Here is a 22,834-nt window from a genome sequence, read left to right on the forward strand (position 1 = left end):
AACTCTCTGTTGGATTAAACGTTCTGAGCGTATGCGTCAAATATTAAAATATTACATAGATAGGTAATTACGATAATATATGCCCATGAATAATATGCCTATCTTGTTCGGTATGCGTGTGCTTGTCAGTGAGATATAATAATATAATATTAACGTTGGCATATAATATCTATAGTTCGAATATTTTAGCGAAATCAGTAAAAAACGGAAAAATCATACATAATTGGAATTAACCATTACTATATTATATAATTCCTAGGTATGTATAATGAGAACGGAAAATGCGGTATAGTGTGGTATAATATCCCCCCCCCACGTACCACACTACTCCGCATAGATAAAACGAAAACGCGGGAGCCCCTAGCCGCGAGGAATTGATAATTATACAATGTAATATATTTTATAATATTACCGATATAGTTTTTTATGAAAACAGAATTTTTTACGTGTGCTTCGCTAATTTTTTCATACAACGTAAGTACTCATATATTCATGCGCGTACTTGTGTATTATATTTACATTAATATTTATAATGTGTGTGCGAAAATTATTGTTCAAAGTTGTGTAACAGTCAGTTTCGTCCCCCCTCTCCTGCATTTAACGCCCACTCCCTGCACCAGCAGGAACCGATATATATGACCGTACATATTATTTACATTAGTATTGGTAAACTTTGACGCACGCGCGATATCGTCGAGAATTGATTAGATTTTCTGCGGTATTATCGCATCGGCGAGTCGCTCAAGGTCACCAAGCTCAAAAATTCAATGTTATACTCTTGGATTTCGTTACCAACGACGCGTATTTACCTACGTGAATAATAATAATAATAATATAATTGTATATTAAAACTGTGTATTTCAACAAAACCCATGAGTATATACCCATGTATATATATATATATATATATATATATGACGTGTATTGTCCAAATTGTATACTTACATTTAATATAATACATAGGTATGTACAATGTATAGGTGCTGCTTGCATAGTGAGTATCGTATTATTTATTTTTATTTTTTATTTTTTGGCAAACACGCACGCCACATGTCATTCGCAGGTACCTACGTCTCTCAAATCGACTACTGTTTGCTTTAAACTCTTCAAGGGCAGTCTTTTCCCATAAAAGTCCAAGGTTACCCGCGAAGCCAAAGTTTTTTCGAACAAGCAGCCCCGACAAAATCGTAATGGCTAAAACCACATTTGACACGACGGTAGAATACAAATAATATCTAATTTCATTGCGAAATAAATACGATGTTTGATGTACAGTTCACTAGTCCGAATCGATTTACACGAAGAGTTTTTTTTTGGCAATCACTAAAAACAGTATATACTCGTATGATAATTAATAAGTAATAATCTATAAAGTTAATAAAATCCTACCTCCTATTATTGTAGTATATAGTAATATATTATACTTATTCCTTAGATCCTCTATCAAAAACGGAAAATACATGGGAGAGTTGTGAAGTGCGGGACTGTACAAATGCACACTGAAAAACTTTTAAATCTTCAACCATAATTATAGGTATATGGACATGATAAATTAACAATGGACGCTTATATGTTCTATATATAGATACAAAGAAATAAATTCGGGTATGACTTGGCGGGGACCTTTAGCTTATAGTCCTTGTATACGGTCACCACTCAATAACACGTGACTTCTCGGTTGTAAGTATAAATTTACTAACGAGATAACATTATTAGTATCTTTCGCGATGCTATTTTACAGATTTACTATACAAAGTATAATAATATATTCACATTAATACATTATATATGTACGCCATGTGATGTAATAATAAGATATTATATACAATAAAATTATACACTCAGACCGTCGATTTATCGTGTGCGTGTAAAAATAGAGGAAGCTGTGAATATAAATATAAAAAATTTACTCAAAAATACTTTGCTGTCGACCGTCCCGCAGGTGTTTGAACTGTGCAGTATAGTTCGTCGCAGCGGCATAGGGACAGCAGTGGACCAGAGCCAATGCCTCCGCCGTTTTTAAACGGCCGCCGAGCCGTACATCGACCGGCGGCGGAGATGATGTCGTTGAACTTTTTAACATTTTTTTATTTTTGGCGTGAAATGTAACACCGCAGTCACCGGATGGACTCGCATATTATAATATAGCGCCATACGCGCTTATACTTATTGGTGGGCATTTGTGGTCGTCTGAGAAACGATATTATTATTATTATTTTACTTCAATCGTTCTTCCCGGCTGTCTCTGTATACTTAAATGTCAGTTTTTAGGTTTCTATTATATGATATAGTATTCCCGCCGCAATCAAAATTTTTATGTGAAACAATACGTTTTAGTTTTCAACGATTTCACGTCTACAACTATGGAAAATGACAATTTATCAGATCAGCGACGATTTAATTTGACTCAGCGGATTATTGCAGCAAAGCACAAATCATAATCGTACTGAATGGTGATCAATACAATTTGTTTCATTTTATTGTGCAAAATTTAAAGGCTTCGATAATAGGTATATATTGGTACAATAGCAAAACAATTCAAAATAACATACACAACAACACTATCATTTTTAAGACCAGCCTTTGGTAATTTTTACTAGACTACTACTGGCTCTATCACTTCATCTAGCCATGTACAACAATGTGCCCAGTCATTATTGGTAATAAATAATAATAATACACGTGGTATACTGGTATAGTGGTATAACCATCATGCATTGGCTATCAGTTATCACCAATAAATTATGCAGTAATCGATTTTGAATAAAAATGTTATTTGACGTCAATATATTTTGGCTTTAACGCTCTTGGTCTAGACTATATACTATAATATAGGCTATAGGGACTAGGTCTTTAATAATTACAATTTGCAATGTTATGCGACTACTCGATAATTATTAATTTAGTATTTACATGTATATTATAAAAATTAAAAACCTGGATGTATAACTTGCGTAGATTAGTATAAATAGGAGGTAGGTAATATGCAGTGTGTTTGTCAACCTTCCAATAATACATTATTGTGTACTATACAGCTACCTAATTGCTAAAATATTATACTAAATAGTAAATACTAATAATTCATTCCAGAAAATATTATTTTTCATATTCATAATAACATACATTATAATATATTTACATACGCGTGTCCTCTCCGTTGCAAGTGACTGCTATCGGCAGTAACCTCATAATATAATATGCACTTAAGTCCCCGCGGTGACGAAACATCCGCCTAGAATTTAGTTTTAATGTCTTGCAGCTTATTTATTATCAATTATCATAAATCCGTAAACTACTCATCGATTTTGAAATGTTGAGTATGAAATAGAATTTACTGTTCAGCGAAATAATATATAATATAATTATAAAGTATAGGTGTATAATATTTGATCTTGAGGTACCTAATGAAAATACTTGGTTGATAAACATAATATTATGACGTGTGTATGTACTGTGTGTGTGTGTGTGTGTGTGTGTGTGTGTGTGTGTAGTTGTTATGTAACAATATTTTGTATTATTGAAAAATATACGAATGCATAAAACTATAAAATACGAGTACATATTTTACATCCGTGCCAAAGTTGAATTTGATTTACGACCACAATGGACATAAATAATCTATTTTGACAATTCGTTATTATTATTATATTGATATCATACTTTTAGTATATGCAATAAACAATTATTATTATTATTTTTATTCTTATACACATCTCAATAGATTTTTTTCTATTTGAGCTTTTCTATAAACAAAAAGTCACACCATTTTATATTATAATAATTATTGTTCATATAAGCTCTCTATGAACTTAAATAGTTCGACCCAGCCATCCAGGTGACTAGGTAGGATATGAATAATGAATAGGTAATGTAATAGCCAATAGGCGTGCATAATATTTTGTAAATTATAAGTTATGAAAGACTTAAATTACATAAGAACTCGGGTTTTGAAAAGTCGGAGCAAATGTCTATTTATAAAACAAATTTTCAAATTTTCTCTCTGTTGGTTTGTGGCGTAATCGTATATTTTTTTTAAAGAAAATAATTGGTAAATCTAATGTTAGAAAACCAATTAAACTTTATTTGAAGGACACTTTTATAGTTTTATTTCTCGACGTACTAGCTGCATTTATAAATGCGTACAAAACTAAATGTTTGCTTGCACGAAATTTAATGTTATATCGACTGAAGGATCTATAAGTGAAAACAATTTAAGATTTAATTAAGTTGCATTTGTAGATATAGGTAACTATATACAAATTAATTTCATCTAAACCATTATGCAGCATTCATATTGTTTATATAGTAATGTTATATAGGTCATAGGACCTTAAGAAGCCTGTTATGTTTATTTTCTTCGATTTTTATTTGTACTTTTATCAACGTTTGTCACGTATTTCATTTCAATTCGAATTGCATACAAACAAATCTGAAATTAATTCAAAAATGTAAGAATATTTGTTTAAAATACGTGGTGCACTCGTACAATTTTTACAGTCAATTCAAAGACGATTTTCTTACAAAAGACAATACCACTTGGCCCATAGGTGTATACTCGTATATGTACTAGATTTGTCTTCGGGGATGTAAAAATGGATAACTACCTCTTCTGTAGTTCTGTGAGATTTACGGCCCGCGGTGTAATATTAACTATCTATTTTCTACCTGAAATTTTTGTTTTATTTATTTAAATATATTCCATCTGTTAACAAAGTAAAAACAATAAGTAATAAGGATAACAAGAAAAGTTTATACAAAGAGACATTAATCAAGTAAAGAGAAGACCATTCATTAACAGAACCTTAGCAGATTTTTTTCCCCTAATTTAGGTAATCTCTTGACCAGTTCGTTTTTAGTCGGAGAGGGCATTCAATTTTGTTTAGGGAAAAGTTCATCTGAGTCGATTTCTCGTTATTAATTTTGATTTTCCAGTTTTTGGCCTAGGATTCAATTTTATTTATATGTAATTGTAGATTTTGAGATGCGATGTCAGAATTTTTATTTGAAGTAAGTATTGCTGTATCAGCAAAATGAGGCGAGGAGCGTTTGGTTTGATATACCTGAAATTATAAATAGTTTATACATCACGGAAATGGTGCCCAAAATGGATTTTTCATGATGTAAAAGAACAATTTATTAGGAACCTTGGATTTAATTTTCTATTTTTTTTTCTCTGAAAAACAAGTATTGTATCAATATAAATTTAAAAAAAGAACGAAACAAATCAAAACATTTTAGATACCTAGTTAGATTATTTTTAAAAGTACTGGAAACTTTTGCGCTTTTTATCCATAAAAGAACTAATTATGGATCTAATTTGCTACTAGAAACCACCTTCTAAGTTAAAGGTGGAGCATTATGCATGCACCAACATGATGACAAACAAAAAAAAAATCAATACATCACAGTAAATCAATACTAATCTTAATATGTAACTATATGTTCTAAAGAATCTAATATTGTGGAAAATAAATGTAAAATAGATGTAATGTATATTTATATTATTATAATATGTAACTTAATATAAGTTATAATAAACCTAGGTGTGGGCGTTTAAATCGATGAAATAATAATACTGTTTATGATATTATGCAACATTGAAGAATAAAACAATAGTAATAACCCGAAATGCCGAACACAAAAAAGAAAATAATAACCTTGAAATTATATGTTGAAATTTATACAGCAGAAGACGAGACCCTTATGTGGGGTGCAATGAAATAGGTATTGGTGACTGGTAAGTGGTAACACCGGGAGTTATAGTTTTCGATGACTACGTTTGATCAAATCATTATATTACATAGAATATACAAATTATATCTTCCTGGACATTTATTTTTATCATCGTATATAGAGACGTGTGTCATCCTGTCAACCGTAAGTCATCTTCACTCACTCTAACCAATTTCATTTTATTCATTTCTTCGACTCAATTTGTATTTGTACTCTAATTAAATAAATTTGGAACCCTTTCTCTTTGATGTACAAATCAAATCTCCTGCTTTCTCACTGGTAACGACGTCATCGTTCTGACACCCCGGAATAACAACGACCAAAAGTCGACCGATCGATTCCGGACCAATTTCATTTTTGTGTATCCGATTTGTAACCATTTGTACGCTCTTTAAAAAAAATTGTACCCTTTTCCCTTAGACGTGAAATCGAATCTTGGGTCCGGGTGCTATATATAGCCACTTACACGAATGCGACAGACGACAAGTATTTCAGTCGTCATCATACACGTGCCCGTAAAATCTGTGTCTATATGATATACAGACGAGCACGTGTCGGAAATGTAAAGCATTTACAGAAAGGTACTGAAATGAGCTAAAAACAGGGAAAAAAAACAGCAAAATCATTTAATTTGCCCTTCGCGAGTTCGACAAAGATAAGTCCGACCTCACACGAGTGTACGCGGATCGCGATAAGTGATTACCACGTGACTGCAGATAACGTGATATATTATTGTGTAATAATACAGCGGATGTGCTCGTTTTTACATAGAACTCTCAGCCGCAATTGCGGATGACGCGTACGATATTTACACATGTAATAATAATAATACGATACAGCAGCGTAGTAAATACAGTACACGCCTCGTGCAACGCTTATTTATACATTTCGCTACGATCCCGGAGGTCCGACAACATTTCCCGCCGATCGTTTTTCACCGCTCGTGTAGGTGGCTCTCATTACCCGTCTCCTGTTCCGATTTTTTCCACTTCACTTTTGGATACTGTTCAAAACCATTTGCGGCATTTGGAAGCGTTTACATTACTTATCATTTGTTGTTCAATTGTCGCCATCATACGTCGATCAATTCAATCACATTTCGTTACATTTTCGAAACGGCCCACCTCGAAGTCAGCAAGTGCGGCAGCATCTGTTGCTACCAAACGGCGACTACATCGTCGGCGGCGGTAGAAATCGATTCGTTTCGCGCTATCATTATTTTTAGCCGTCTCCGGCACCGATGACACTGAGACAAAGTGGCGAGCCTGACCCACAAGCCAATATCGTATAAAAGAACCTTGATGATTTTTAATTTTTAATTCTTCTCTCTCTCTTTCTCCTTCTGTCCAGGGACCAACAGTGACGATATTTTATTATATTTCCGACGTTTCGGATGGTTCTGAGATCCGGCGACCTATATCTTTAGGCAAATAAGCTATACTGTACTTATAGACTATAAGTTGGTAGTTATTCATTGATATTGTAATTAAAAAATAATCTATTGTGTAATCTCTGAATCTTATGCGATATAATTATCATATTGTTTTTTTTAATAGGTAGTATTAGTAGCATAACATAATAAGTTATAAGTACACATATATTATACAATAGACGTAAATATTTAATATAGTTTACGTCGCAATAATAATTCCTCTCATTGACTTATGTATTGTGACATAAAAACAATAATCGCTGCATACTGTGGGAACTTAGAATATCATTTACCGGTTGTACCTATAGGACGAAATAAGCAAATAATTTATTGCTATATTGAACATCATATTTCACATGACACCGCATAATATCGTTTATTATCATTGTCCTTTTTAAAAAATATATAATATTATAATATTTTTGTTCATAACACATAATAATATATATTATAGATTTGCGCTCGAAACACCAATATCGTATTTATCTGTCGGATAATATTCTGATCATTACAGAAGTGTTTTAGACTGCCAAACCGTATAATATGCATCTAGGTATGGTATAAATAAGCACAATTTTTTTCTGTTATCTACGCACAGTGGACGTATATTATACATATGAATATACTATCAAACAAATTCATACGAGGAACACAAATACATATGTTTGAGTAGGTACCTAAAAATTGTATAGAAATAAATAAAATGTGTATATATTTTCAAAAGCAGGGACGAGTACGAAAACCCCCAAAAAATTACACATCATGACAAAACGGCATTAACATTTGATTATTCGAGTCCTGTTCGAGGTTACGAACTGCAGAGTATATAATATATATGTATAATATATAGTATTAATACAACTAGGTATGCACTATATAGGTACACAATAATTGATTGCTTTATTGAACATCGTATTTCAAACTACACCGCACAATATCGTTTATTATTGAGTAGTATATTTATATGGTGTTTTTAAAATATAAGTATAAGTACAAGCGTTCAGCGTGTGACTCCGTAATCGTATTCACAACGAGAGAATATTCTGAACAGTGCAGCAGTGTTTTGGACCTTCAAACAGTATAATACACATCTAGGTATTATGATATACACTTATATTATAGGTATTATACCTCGATGTTTATTATAATATTATGGCATGTAAGTTATCGTTGTTTTTGTTTAGAGTTCATAACGCCGGAAATGACCCAAGATTTCTCAATCAAACTTGTTTTTTTTCACAACAAAAAAATAATGTTTTATAGCTGATCTATAATACTCACAACGACAACGCGCACGGTTGTTTTTCTTTATAAATTGTGCATTTGTATATACCAACCAACGAAACATAAGCTCAATTGTTTTGTATAACCTGCGCATAGTAGACGTATAATATAATGTATAATATGTATACTATAAAAACAATTCGTATATGGCGAACATATTATTATAGATACATGTTAGATACATGTCCTAATTAGAATTAACATTAGGGTGAACACACGTTTTTGAGTACCTATAGACGCTAAACTAAATAAATGAGTATAAGAAAAATAAGACGGTATATATTTAGCTAGGTTAGGGTCCTGAACTACGTGGCACGCGAATAAAAAATTCATTGCAAGTTCAAGGTTGGCGCCGTCGCCTTTATCGCGTCGTTATTAAAACGTGCCGGGAAACGTTGCTGCAGCTATATAATACACGTACCTGCTCAATGATACAATTTTCAATATATTATTATTATTGTTATTATTATTATTACCATTTTTAATATCGTAGACGGAGGATACGGTAAAACACATAACATTTTGATAACACGGTAAGTGTTGGTTAGCCGAAAACTCGACGAAATATTGACTGTTGTGTGGAGTAGGTGCACCCACTGTGCAAAACGTGTCAATAAATAACAAAAAAAATCATTTTTATTATGCACAATAATACGATGTATAATAATACGTTTATCGCTGTCGTGTGGGGCCGCCGGGTGCGCACGGGCCTTAAAACACTTATACACGTCGTCATGTGTGTGTATAGGACAATATTATTATTACGACGATTATTATTTTAAACGCGAACGACCTTGCATGCACATTTCGCACATGAGAAAAATTATTTTTGACGTGCAGGCACTTGGCGGTGGCGGCGGCGACGGTGTCCCCGTACATGTAATAACACGAAATTATACTATTATTATTGTTATTATCGAGTCGGCCGGATGCGTTTTTAGTTCTGCGGCAGATTTGGCTTATAGTATTATACAACACCACCGAGCGATGATCGACTAAACGTGTTTGAATAATATTATAATAATATGATGTTTTGTACGGACGTAGAGGGTACAAACTCTCCGTTTGCATCCATAAAATATGTTTAAAAATCAATTATTATAATAAAATAATTTGTATGAGAATGATTACATTTCAAAGTGTCACAATAAGAGATCTACGAAGAAATCCTATAGTCAATAGGTATAGGGTTGGATAAGGTGATCGGTGGCGGAGGATTTATTTATTCGCGTTCGTAATAGATATGCAGGAACGCTTGGGCTGTGAAGGCGCTCTGGGTGAAAACGAGAGTTTGACCTTCTGGTGCAGGCATTTAAGCAGTGCTATGGCGGACAGTCGGGCGTATATATTAGCCAAAGTTGTTTTTTTTTTGTCTTTCGAAAAAAAAAAAAAAAGAAAAAAACGGACCTCGCGAACTTGAATTATAAATATATAATATTATTGTGTCGACGTGCATAAACATCACACAAACTTATATACACATACAATACACATATGTAGGTACATGCTACGTGTATAAATATAATGAGAGACCTTGAAATAACGTTTATGATATTTTTATTAAAATATTTCAGTGGCAGCCTAGGGATGGCGCCGGCCATATCCTCTTTACTTATATAGGTACCGTATTATATATTGACCATGCTAAGCGCTGTATAAACCTACGCAAAGTACCTATATGATAATGTGCGATAATGTGACGTATATATTAATATATAAATTTATTAAGCACGTGTGCTTCAGTAGAAGAATTCGGATGTATAAGTTAAAATGTATGAATATAATAACGATTTCACGTGGGGATAAGAAACAAAAAAATGTGCAATTCCGATATCTGTGAGAAATATAAATGCACCCGCACAGAGTCGGTAAGCTACTAATCCGTCGCCACGTGAAAAACCTATTTAATTGCATGCACATTGCACACCCATAATTATAATATATAATATATACGGGCGCACGCGAACACAAACGTTATTTGTGGGCGCGATAAGGAAATGCTCTTATGGCAAAATTTTCCGACCTTCGCCAGTCACTGCGTGCCAGCAGCACGGTATATACGGTATACCTAATTTCGATTGCAGACAACACACATGCGCCCGAAATCAGAATTATTATGTTTTCCATATACAATGTATATATGATTATACATGTATATCGCTACCACTACCACCACACCCACCACCTCCACACCACCTATAGAAACATTCAATGAAAATTATATTTTTTAAAAACCGCACCGTCGATATATACCTATAACCACATGTGCCCCGTTCGCACACGCCCACACGCACGCGTACTGTACACACTTTAAGATAAGTACACGCGCGCCCTCATATTATAAATAAAATATTGTGTACAGGATAAAATGCAGCGAGCAAGCAGTAAGCACACGGGCACATTTTTTTATTTGGCTCGTTTCTGTCGTAGACTTATTTTCTAAACATTTATTATAATGTTATATACAATCTGTCCTATATACCACAGACTTGCATTACATTATGTGATATTACTGATATTCAAATAATCATTTTATGCGTATAACGAACGACTTTGGAAGACAAATAACTCGTTGGTCGTTGTTTTGTATTTTTGTGCGCACAGTATATATCACTATATTTGCATAATATATTATGTGCAATTGTTGAACTGTGCACACGTGAGGTCACGTCTCGATGTCACACACGTGGTTGTGTCTCGTGGTCGCAAAATATGGACTTGTGTTTATCATAATATAGGTATATATAAATATATAACGATAGTTGCAATATAATTATCTAACAAATTGACTCCAGCGTTACGTCCTTATCAGCTATCGTATATGTCAATAACATACACAGAACGTAGGTATGGTAATATTGCGCAATATGTACACACATATTATTATAATTGTACAACATTATAGTGAATGCGGGGGTAGTGCAAATTTTGAGTTAAAAAAATGTAATGCCTAATGTGTCTGTATATTAACGCGTGGTCTGCTCATAACGTAAGTACCAATTGTTTGTTTGCTCTGTCGCAGTTTGGCGAGCGATTTTAAATTAATCGTTTTCCGGTCGGCGAGCGTCCCTTTAAGCGCCGCTGCAGCCGGAGACCTTCGGGGCGAATAAAAAACGTATCGCAGTAATCTACCTAAATAAATAAATGAAAAAAATCGACGACGACGACGACGACGACGACCATGAGATAAAAAAAAATAAAACAATACAAATATAAACGGAACGTAAAAATTTTAAACGAAATAACAACGATGAAAAATATCATTTGCGCGCGCATGCTGTACGTAATTCGAGTGTGCGATTATTGCGCGAACAATGAGGTTAATTCAAGATCAAGGACTCGACCCCTTGCCACTCGCCCATCCAACTATATGACACTCGGCACTAGCACAGTTGCACATGCGTTAATCCTACGTTGTAGATGTGCTATATAGAATACTTATGTATAGTGTAGGTATACATCACAATATTATACTTGATATTAATTTATTGTAAGTATATACTTTCGCACGTGTACTGCAGCCGCCGATCGTCTGTCCGGCGGCCGCCAAGTGACCTCCAACCTATACATATTGTATTCTCGATGACCAGTCACACACACACACACACATACATACACATACACACACACACACACATATACACATACACGTATTATACACAACACACCAAACGACAGAGACCCTTTTGTTTTCAACGGCCACCTATGTGTACGATATGCGTATAATGATAAAGTAATATACCATATACGTCGAGAAATGAGTACATAATATAAGACGTATTATAATATAATATTGTACTATTAAAGTGTATGTATATAGGTAAATAATATGCAAAGCCGGTATACCTATAGGCGTAGGGTTTCGCTCGTGTGATTTTTATTTTACACCCACTGAATTTTCAATAAGGTAAACGCACACACGCGTAAGAAAAAAAGAATATCATATTATAGTATAGATGATAGGAAATATAATAAAAAATACTGTTATTTTAATTTTTTATCTATACATCTATAATTTATATATACGTCCTGTTGAATTGGTTTTTTTGCATCTTAAGCTACTGCACGTGTTTTGACTTTTGTCCGCATTTCACACGCGTGCACGCGTCTTTCCGCCGCTTATATGATAAATTGATACGTATATTATATACGTGGGTACACGTGAGGCGCGCGTATATAAACGACACGGACACATTTCCTTTCGACCCTACAACATCCAGACAGACAGGTTGCAGACAGATGCTGAGACACCGTAAAGTATATGACAAGGCGTTCACATTTGAATTATATAATTAATATTATATAGACACATTCCTAAAAATGCATATTATATAATATTAAAAACAACTATCGTCTGCGATTGCGTCTATGGGAGGGGGACGCGAATGAATGCTCGGGGATGCGATTTCAATGAAAAGAACAGGGGTTTGGAGAAAACTTCAATTTTTTTTTCATCTGGACATCATACGACAAAAACAAGTAACTAAAATTAAACTATATAAATATGGAATAAATTATGATGGTGTTGATTTCAGTTCTGGATTAAGTGATACTGTGCATTTCGACGTTCCGAGCCTTCGAGTCTTGTATGCCTTTCGGCAATGAACAGAATGGTCCAGCTAGGCCCACCCATATATTATAATCTTATTATAGTAAATGTTAATGATAACAATAGACGTACTTCTGAATTATTATTGCGCAACCCTTGAAAATGCATGTGACAAGCCACAAGCCACATGGATATATTATATATTCATTGACTCGCTGTAATATTCGGAAAATTGAAAACTGGAGAGTCTGGAGACGTTTTGGGTAGGACCATTGGTAAACGTACAAGAAACGTCACCAGGCAATCAAATTTGGTCACTGGGGTTTTGTCATACACCAAACGAATTACTCGAAGGGCGAAAACAGTTTAAACCAAAATTGTTGAAAAATTGAACGCATCGCAATATTATAATGACGCTGTAGATCTGATATATACCATGTGGTTATTGAATAATACGAAGCGATTATAATATAGTTCATATAAAATAATGAAATCAATACTTAATAATAATATTATAGGTACTCAAAGTAGGTACTTATGGGAATTAGGTTTCTGGTTTAGGGCATAACTATTTTAGATACCAACATATTAATTGGATTTTGAGAACCTGGCTTAATACAACAAATATACGTTGTGCGTAAGCAATAAATAGGTAGGTAATAAATTCTAAGAAAAGATCATAAATAATAATAATAGACTAATAGAGGTATAAGTTTTATATTCAGATATTGCCTTGAAATCTACAAGGAATCAGTGAATAATATGTATATAGATAGATCTTTCCAGTGATATCACAATTGAGGCAGGAACCACGATAGTATTACTTCCACCAAAGTGGTTAGTAATCTAACCTGACCTTTATGAACCGTACGACGTATTAAAACTTTTAAAAAGTTTGGGCAAACTCCACGCTAGGCTTCTCCTATATAGATTACAACTCAATGTACGACTAAATGATTTGGAAATCTACTCGACGCCATCATCGTGATCGTTACCAGTGTTCGATTATACGGTATGTCTATTTGTCCTTTTCAGTTGACTCACACCAACCTGTTGCTATTAAGGAAATTCCGGTACTGATGCTCGTGCTCCAACGCTATATATATGACACCAACTAGCTGATGAGCAGGTCGTACAATAAGGTACGAAAAAAGTTCCGAGCCCTGCGCAGCGCCAAAGACTCGGCTGAGGTGGTGGAAACGACCATCTTCAACCACCTCCAATTTCACCCCCAACATTGAACGAAAGTGCTTCACCGTCAACCCACGTCGTCGTTGTTATAAATCATGCATTTGACGCTGCTGACCAAATCATTACGTGAGATATCAAAGATGACCGAGAAACAGATCAAAGGTAAGGTAATACAACTTTATGTATCGCAAGAACATGACGTGTAGTGGTTACCAACAGCTAACCAACGGCTATCATACTATCACAACAACAACAACAACAACAACACTACCAAAACCTGCAGCAGCAATAGCAGCTGGCCACACCACAAATTGCTTGAACGCAATACTGGCCAAGTCGTTAAATGACTGCGAGTACATAAGATCAAACGCATAGAAGACGTGCATAAAACTTTATACCTAATGTGGCACTACTGTCGAGGATGTCTTCATGCCGGTCATCTAAGACATGCCACTACTAAACATGCCCTTTGAATTTATATTCTATTTCAAATTTTTCCATCTCAATGGACTTCAGATAAAACGTGTGGCTAAGGTGAAAAACAAATTTTATGCGATTTTGAATATTTTTCAATAGAATATATTACAATAGGAATTCAAAATGTGGTTCGTATAGACATAAAGTCTTGATAAATACTACAGATTTGTTACAGTCCCAGGGTCGTCGATTTATAACGGATATGGGTATTTGGTATATAATTATACACAATATACGATATAGTAATAAAATATAATATTTTATTGTATCCTATACTCTGTAGACTATGAACAGATTAGATAAAAAAAAATAATCGAATTCCAATACTGTGATGTTATGTATAATTATTATTAATCATTGAAAAAGTGCTTATGATTATCATTGTTTGCGCAAAATGATTTCCTATAAAATCGAGAGGCAAAATAATAATTTGAATATGCTAAAAAATATAGGTTTAGAAAATGGGTACGTGATACAACGCAGAAATTTAAATTTTATGTATCTAAATATTAGTAGGTACATTTATGGTGAAAGCAATATAAAATGACATATGCAATAATATTATAAGTTATAACCGACACTCGGGCTGCAGCAGGTGCCGTTTTCCAAGGCCATATGTGCCCATGTATTTATTCAATTAATTGATATTTTAAAACTCGTTATAACAATACCGTTAAGCATTTGATATATTATTATGTATAATATAATATAGTTATATACCTGTTATTATTTATAAATATATTTTTATTCAATCTCTTGTCACCGTCTAGATTATTGTAGACGACTGTTGACTGACATACCAGCCGTAGGTCTAGGGCCTAACCTTATCATTATTTATATTATTATTATGCATATTATACAAACTGCAGTCATAATACATTATGGTAACTGAAAAATTATTATTGACTGTATGTGTATATGTAATATATTATATACTGTGCATATACTCGCGCCGGGAAATAATAATTAATTGCGACCGAAATGATAATTAATTTTGCCTTCGAGTCGAATAATTTAAAAATAAAGCACGTATCACATATTTTACCAGATTTATTGTTGTATGTAGGTATTTATGTCGTTTAAAATATAGACGACGTTCGACGCTATATTATATAAAGGAGGACGAGCAAAAGACGCTAAGTAGATAAAATCGATTTTAAAAGTTTAAAAAGTCGGGTTGACAAGATAGCAGCGCCCACGTCATTATAATATTGTTATATACAGCAAACTCGGAGAATAATAAAAACTGTAATGATGAGATCTTTTGGTGAAACTAAAATACAACGTATACAATACGACGAGCTGCAGAAGATAAACAAAATGTAAATCTCTATAGTTTCTTTTCTAACTTGTTCAATATTATAGATAGGTGCTACTGATTACAATATTAGATGCCTCATTAATCTGTCGGCTAGGAGTGTAGAACGAAGAAATTATTAAACATTATGACGTTCGACATATCGACTGACGGGTAAGTTTACTTGAGGCTTAGATTCTGCGCGGGCCGGTGAATGCGTGTTGGTTTTACGACGACTTTTATGTCTTAAAGTTCTGTTGACTCGTTTTATAGTATGCGAAAAATTCTTTAATCGCTTCAATGCGTCGAGAGTGGTTTACGGCGTGACAAATCGGATCTAGTTGGTATCTTAGAGGGGGAGGGGAGACAAAAGTTCCAAAAAGTATTCTAGAACCGGTTTCCGATTGAAAGTTTTTCAAACCGGAATCGGAAACGAAATCGAAATCGTTGTTTTTGCCTGCCAGAACCCGAACCGATATTTTGTTAAGGTCCCAGAGTGAACGTGCAGCTGCAGTCTCTCCTTGCCAACAATAACGCAAGAGCTCGAGCGTGGTCTTCACACAATAAACTGCTATTGTCTCCTATACAGCCACTATTAGCCAGCCGACTCTGATATTTATTTTTAATAACATTATAATAATAATGTATGTGTTCAGCTGTCTGTACCTATACAGTACGGTTATACTATCGCAGACACGTGCGTTATATAGCACGCACGCGCTCGTATAATATTATATATTATATTATATTATTATGCGTGCACAGAAGTCTTGCGGGTCGGACGATAACTATATACATATCGCTGTGGTTATGAGTGGCGAGAGAGACGTTTATAATTATAATGATATAGCCGGGCCTGAATTTCTGTAATAATATGTAATTTTTTATATATATATATATATTTGCCGTAAATGAGTTTTAACCAGCAGGTGCTGCATCCCATCGTCACGGGTCATTTGAACATCTGTACGGGTATACAAATATGTATTATACTTACGGACACTAAGTATTTATGAGTTACGACTTACCTACTTTCGGATCACACGGGACTGCGACCGGAAGAAAACATATATTTTAATACTATGTAGACATGTAGTTTATTATAAACTTAATCCATACTATTTGATAACCATAAATACCAAAAATACTAATTAAATAGAAACATTCTCTATAAGAGATAAGTTTTGAGTATTGAGTATAAAATATCCGCAATAGCAGTGCAATGATAAGTGAATTTTTTTTGTACGTCTTCATATAGGTATTGTTTACCAGGATTTCACATGTTAAGTATACATAATATTATATCAGTTGCACAAACTATATTCTCTGTACCTATTCTTATTTGATTCTGTGATTTCCTTATTTTACAATACGATGTTATATAAAATCTAAATAGCTTTGTAAGTAAAGTTTATATTCCATCATAACACAATAGCCCAACAAGGCAACAATGTTAATCCTTGCTAACACTTCAGAATGATTTTAGTTTATATTTTGTGACTATACTAAAATATGTTATTTTTCCATCATTTATATTACCTTATATTCTATTTATTATATTGAGTTTCTTTCGGTTGGTATTTTTTTTTCTCTTGGCATTTTTTTTCGGTTGGTATTTTTGTTAGGTTTTTCCCCCTTGCATATCTATTTAATAATATGTTGGTCGCTACTTCAGTGGCACTGAAACATGTAGGTATAATGCACTCGTACAACGATACGACTCTGTAGGGGTCCTTATTCGAAAACGCACCCGACATCCACAAACGTTGTCCACGTTATTTATACGATCGTTATTGGTCCGATAGTATCCAAGTTTATTATATTCGGCATACTCAGCAATGCGAGTTAAACTCTGCCACCCCCGTGCCTCGCTGTTTCAAAGAAAACGTATGTAGAAAAACACTGTGGCGGCAGCAAACTATATAATACGGTATTATAATAACGACGTCTGCACAGCTATATAATAACATGTATATTGTATGCCAAGTAAATAGTAAAAAATATAAGAACCGTTCCTCCGACCAATCTTATTGTGCACACTTAATATACATGTACATGAATAACATAAAGGTGTTTTCCATCGAAACAACTAACAAGTCGCTACATTATCCCATTGTACCATGTTATAGGTACTCATAAAATTATAATAATATGCATAACGATTGTCGAAAAACTACCCAAGTCCTACTTGGAAAATATGGTCATCATAAATTATATACTAGTTATTGATATCATATATACTTATAAATATATATTATAAGTTACTTGTTGACAATGACAGTAAAACACATTTTCACAGAATGCAGATCCAACGAAGAAGCACAAAGACTCAAACACAACTGAAACTTTTATAATTACATTTATCCATGAAACAGTTATATCAAGTGACCTTACCTCCTTCCTCAAAGCAACCGGGCTGGACGAGGAATTTAGAAATACTATTTTTCCTATGTACATAATATATATTATATAAAATATTAAATCGGTATATTTGAAAAAAACCTGGTGATAGTGTGATAGTGCGCCATATTAACATAGCATGCTACTCGATATTTTCCATTTCGAAGACAATTTATGGACCATAAATATGTATTTATAAGAATAACCATTAATTGTATACATTATTCCTACTGGGAATTAGGTAATTTTTACATTATATTCGTTTCTATGGTGATAACCCAGCCCCAAAACATACTTATGGTGGAAAATTTAATCTAATGCAATATCTTATACAATTTGTTTAAAAAATTGTAAAAAATAATGGCCTTAGCTGCTGAAGTTTCAAATCAATAATAATAAAAAAAATGTCTCATTATCCGTAAATCAGTATACAATATCATTTAACAATTCGTTTTGTTATATTCATAACTTTTTAAGTTGACTCTTCAACAGGTTTGTTCGTTGGGCTTAGCATACGTTACAGGTATAATATAGACATATAATGTACTTTTGAACTACAAATTGGTCTGCGAAGACTGTGTTCAGGAAAATCTCTATAGAACATAATTGGTTTTCAGCAAATTTCAAAAATTAAAATTCGTATCGTCAACAGCCGTTGTTAATGCGTAGTATAGTAGATTATTATAATAAAAAAAAATATGTACGGATAATAATCACGAACGAGTGCAATATCATGCGACAAAAACATATAAGTATAATATAACTTATAAGTTATGTGGTATTCCGTCCTTCCGTCGCTTCCTTGCCTTTTCGTATCAATTTCTTCAGCGGTACCGAACGTTGACCCTCTAACTGAGACATTTTCCCCTGAACCAATAAATATAAGTTTTTTTTTATAACTTAAAGTCTAAAACTGGTATAAATAGAATAAATAATATCTCGGAAGGGTGAAATAATAAATTTACCTACAACATTAGCCCTTATCAATCTTCCAAATATAGGGCTTTTCATTTGAAGCTCTACAGATGAGAAACTCTACAATTGCACCTATACAATTTTTAATTAAAGAACAGGCGATTTAAGTAATAATTTTGCTAACGAATAATGATTTTAGGTTAAAGTTTTTCAAATGACCATATATTTAATATAAAATTCATGTATGGGCTATCTTCCAAAAATAAAAAATATTAGGTATAATTGTTTTGATTAGTATTATTTAATTTTGTATTTTTAATATTTATATTAGTAAAATTTGTATTAGTATTAGTATTTTTATGACGTTCGTAATCATATTTATGAATATTAAATTAACTATTATTGTACATAATTATATTGATTTTCATTGATTTGCTTTGTGTATATAAATGTTTAATATTTTTACTTTAAATTTTTTGTCTGGGTGAAATTGTTCAGTTTGGGGGTGGGGGCGTCCAGGGGATCAGGGGTGGGAGGCACGGGGAGAAACGTCTCCTAGATCCTTGAAGTATATAAAGCATCTAGAATATATTATATTATATATAGTCCATACGCACGTCTGTTGCCTCTGCTAATGTACTATTGAGTGAGCACCTGCAGCAGTAAATAATATTATATTATAATACAACGACACTGAATAATATGACCATGTATAAACAACACAATAAAATAACCGTAAAAGATCAGCTGTTCAAGTATCTACAAGTTACAGCTCATTCGTCGAGTCGCCATCGTAGTCTAACTCTACAGTTGATCGTTCATTTCGAATTGGCTCCTTACAGAACTTTCTCCCATTGAACAATAAATTAATATAATAATATTAATAATTATTACTATTATAATACAGTTCCACTCTTTCTTCGTGTTTGCCAATATACGTACTATCGTGTACAGGGTGCCACCCCCTCCGCGTTTTGTAGTTTTTGCGTTTAAATAGCGCTGACCACTGGTGAACAGTAAATCAGGGTGGGCTACTCTGTACCTACAAGGGACTGACCACTGGCAATATTATCAGTTATCACATGCATAATCCCGAATTCTGAGCCTAGTGAAGATGGCTGCTTATCTCTTTCATCCCATAGTTTATGTGCTTAGGTAGGTTTACGCATACAGTTACAATAATATATCGTTTGTCAAAAAACTTCCCGAGCCCCTATAGCTACATAAAAAAAATATGCCAATCATTTATAAAAAATAGTTGTTATATGGGCATCTATATTACTTATATAATAAATTACTTATACATTCATAGGCACCAAACACGAAGTTATGAGATTCATTACTTTTCATCTGGAAGGTCTATGGAATTGTTTGAGGGTGCTTAGCCTGCCTAGCTAGTTATAATCTGCAAATCTGAACGATCACATTGTACATAACGACTACACTGAATTATAATAACGATATTTAATACAATTTAACAACATAGCCGGAAACGATCGGCTGTACAAGTATTTACAAGTTATCATGGTGCTCATCCGTCGAGCACTACCGTAATCTGACTCTGCAGTAGATCGTCTATTTCGAACTACCGCAGTACAATAACTTTCTTCCGTTGAACTGATAAACATGATTGTGATAAATATAGTTATATTATAGTTCTAAGCTTTCGTCGCGTTTATCAACAAACGTATTATTGTATACAAGGTGGCACCTTCGCCACGTTTTCCCATTTTTACATTTAACACCGACCACTGGCAAATCGTGAATGATTGATCGCGGTGGGCCACCCTGTGCTTGTCACTGACCACTGACACCATATCACTCGCACAATAATTTCTAATCCCGGACCCACCCCTACCGCGTACCCACCTACCATAAGCGTATCGCATGGTGTTATTAATATAATACAATATAATGATAATTAATAACAATTAATAATAATCTGGTAGTAAAGCCGCTAGTCGCTACTTCGACCTCGCTCAAATGGCAAACGGTTTTCATTTATATAATCGCGCTCAAGCCATATATCATCGTATATAATATGGGTATTATCGCAAACGAGTTCAAAACGTTCACTTTTCTCGTGGAGTGACGGAGGTGGTATTTATCTTATCAAGCGTTTACGGTCTATACTGCGCGGTCGCCGTAGCACACTGCACAGTGCACACATCACATCATCGTTGTGTATAAATATAATAATAATTTGTACTATTGATAAATCATAAATGCGTGTGTGTTATCGACAGTTGTATTGTTGTAATCTCGTCTCAAGGTCAATGCCGTCGACCACGCGCCTCTCCTAACCGCACGGCGACCATTCTGCCGTTTCTACAACCAATACTTTACAGTTTATACTATCATTGATACTAATATTTATAATCAATGCTACTATTATAATACACATCAGGTACATCTGTTAGGTAATATTTATACGGTTAATCGGTGTATGTAAATAATATACAACTGTTGTCTGTTTATAGCAGACATCTAACTCGAGTGTACGACCACCAGTGTATTGAGCTCGACTGTGCTAGCAGTCGAGTCACCACTTTTGTCGTCTGCCACACGTCCTGCCAGACAATAATATCATAACGTCAACGGTGAACCCGTATTATTGTCTCCCCCGTTTTATTATTAACCGTCGTCGTCAGCCGGTCGTAATTCGCGTGAAAAATGCATAATTTATTATGGTATCAAAACAGCCGACGCTTTCGTCTGGCGCAAGTGCGCGTCACGATAAATATCAAAAATAATGATAATTACAGCAGATGCCGATGTCATAGCACGGCCGCCGTACAGCGTTTCTCAGCGCACGGGAAAGTGAGCTAGTTTTTATAGCGCAACGGACAAGTAGGTCATCAGACGGCGGCGGCGGCGTCTGCGCTATGGCATTGAAAACCGTATCCTGCTCGCAGCCGCAGGATCAAATCGTCCTGTCGTCGATTCATACATACAGAGCGTTCGTCTCGACTGCCGCCGTGGGTCACTGCTACTACACTTGTACGTCATCGGCACATAACGATCTACAACGGCGTTACCTAAACGCTTCAACGTATATATATATATATACGCGGAATAAAGGACACAGGACTGATCGCCGGACAAGGGGAAGTGTATAATGGTGGATAAATTATTGTTGTACGGACCGCGTGTTATCATATAAATCACATATAATTTTTTTAAATAAAAACGACAGTAATTTTATTTTCATTACAATAATCAGACAGTGTTTATTATTTTTTTTCTCTTTTTTTCGATTCTCACATACATATATAATGATAAAATCATACACACATATATATTATACATATACACGCAAAGACCTTGGAAAAGGATAAAAACAAAAAAATACAATTAATAATCCCAAGCTTAAAAAGGAAAAACAAAAAAAATATTACACAATGCTAACAGTCATAAGCACACGAGAAAAAAATATTTTAAACTTAAAAAATAAACATTGGTACATTTCTTTTAACACGATAATTGTTTTCTTCACATTTTCAAAACATGATGATAATATAATAATTAATAATAATAATAATAATATATAATTATA

Source organism: Myzus persicae, unplaced genomic scaffold (assembly GCF_001856785.1).
Source record: "Myzus persicae strain clone G006 unplaced genomic scaffold, MPER_G0061.0, whole genome shotgun sequence".
NCBI lineage: Eukaryota > Metazoa > Arthropoda > Insecta > Hemiptera > Aphididae > Myzus > Myzus persicae.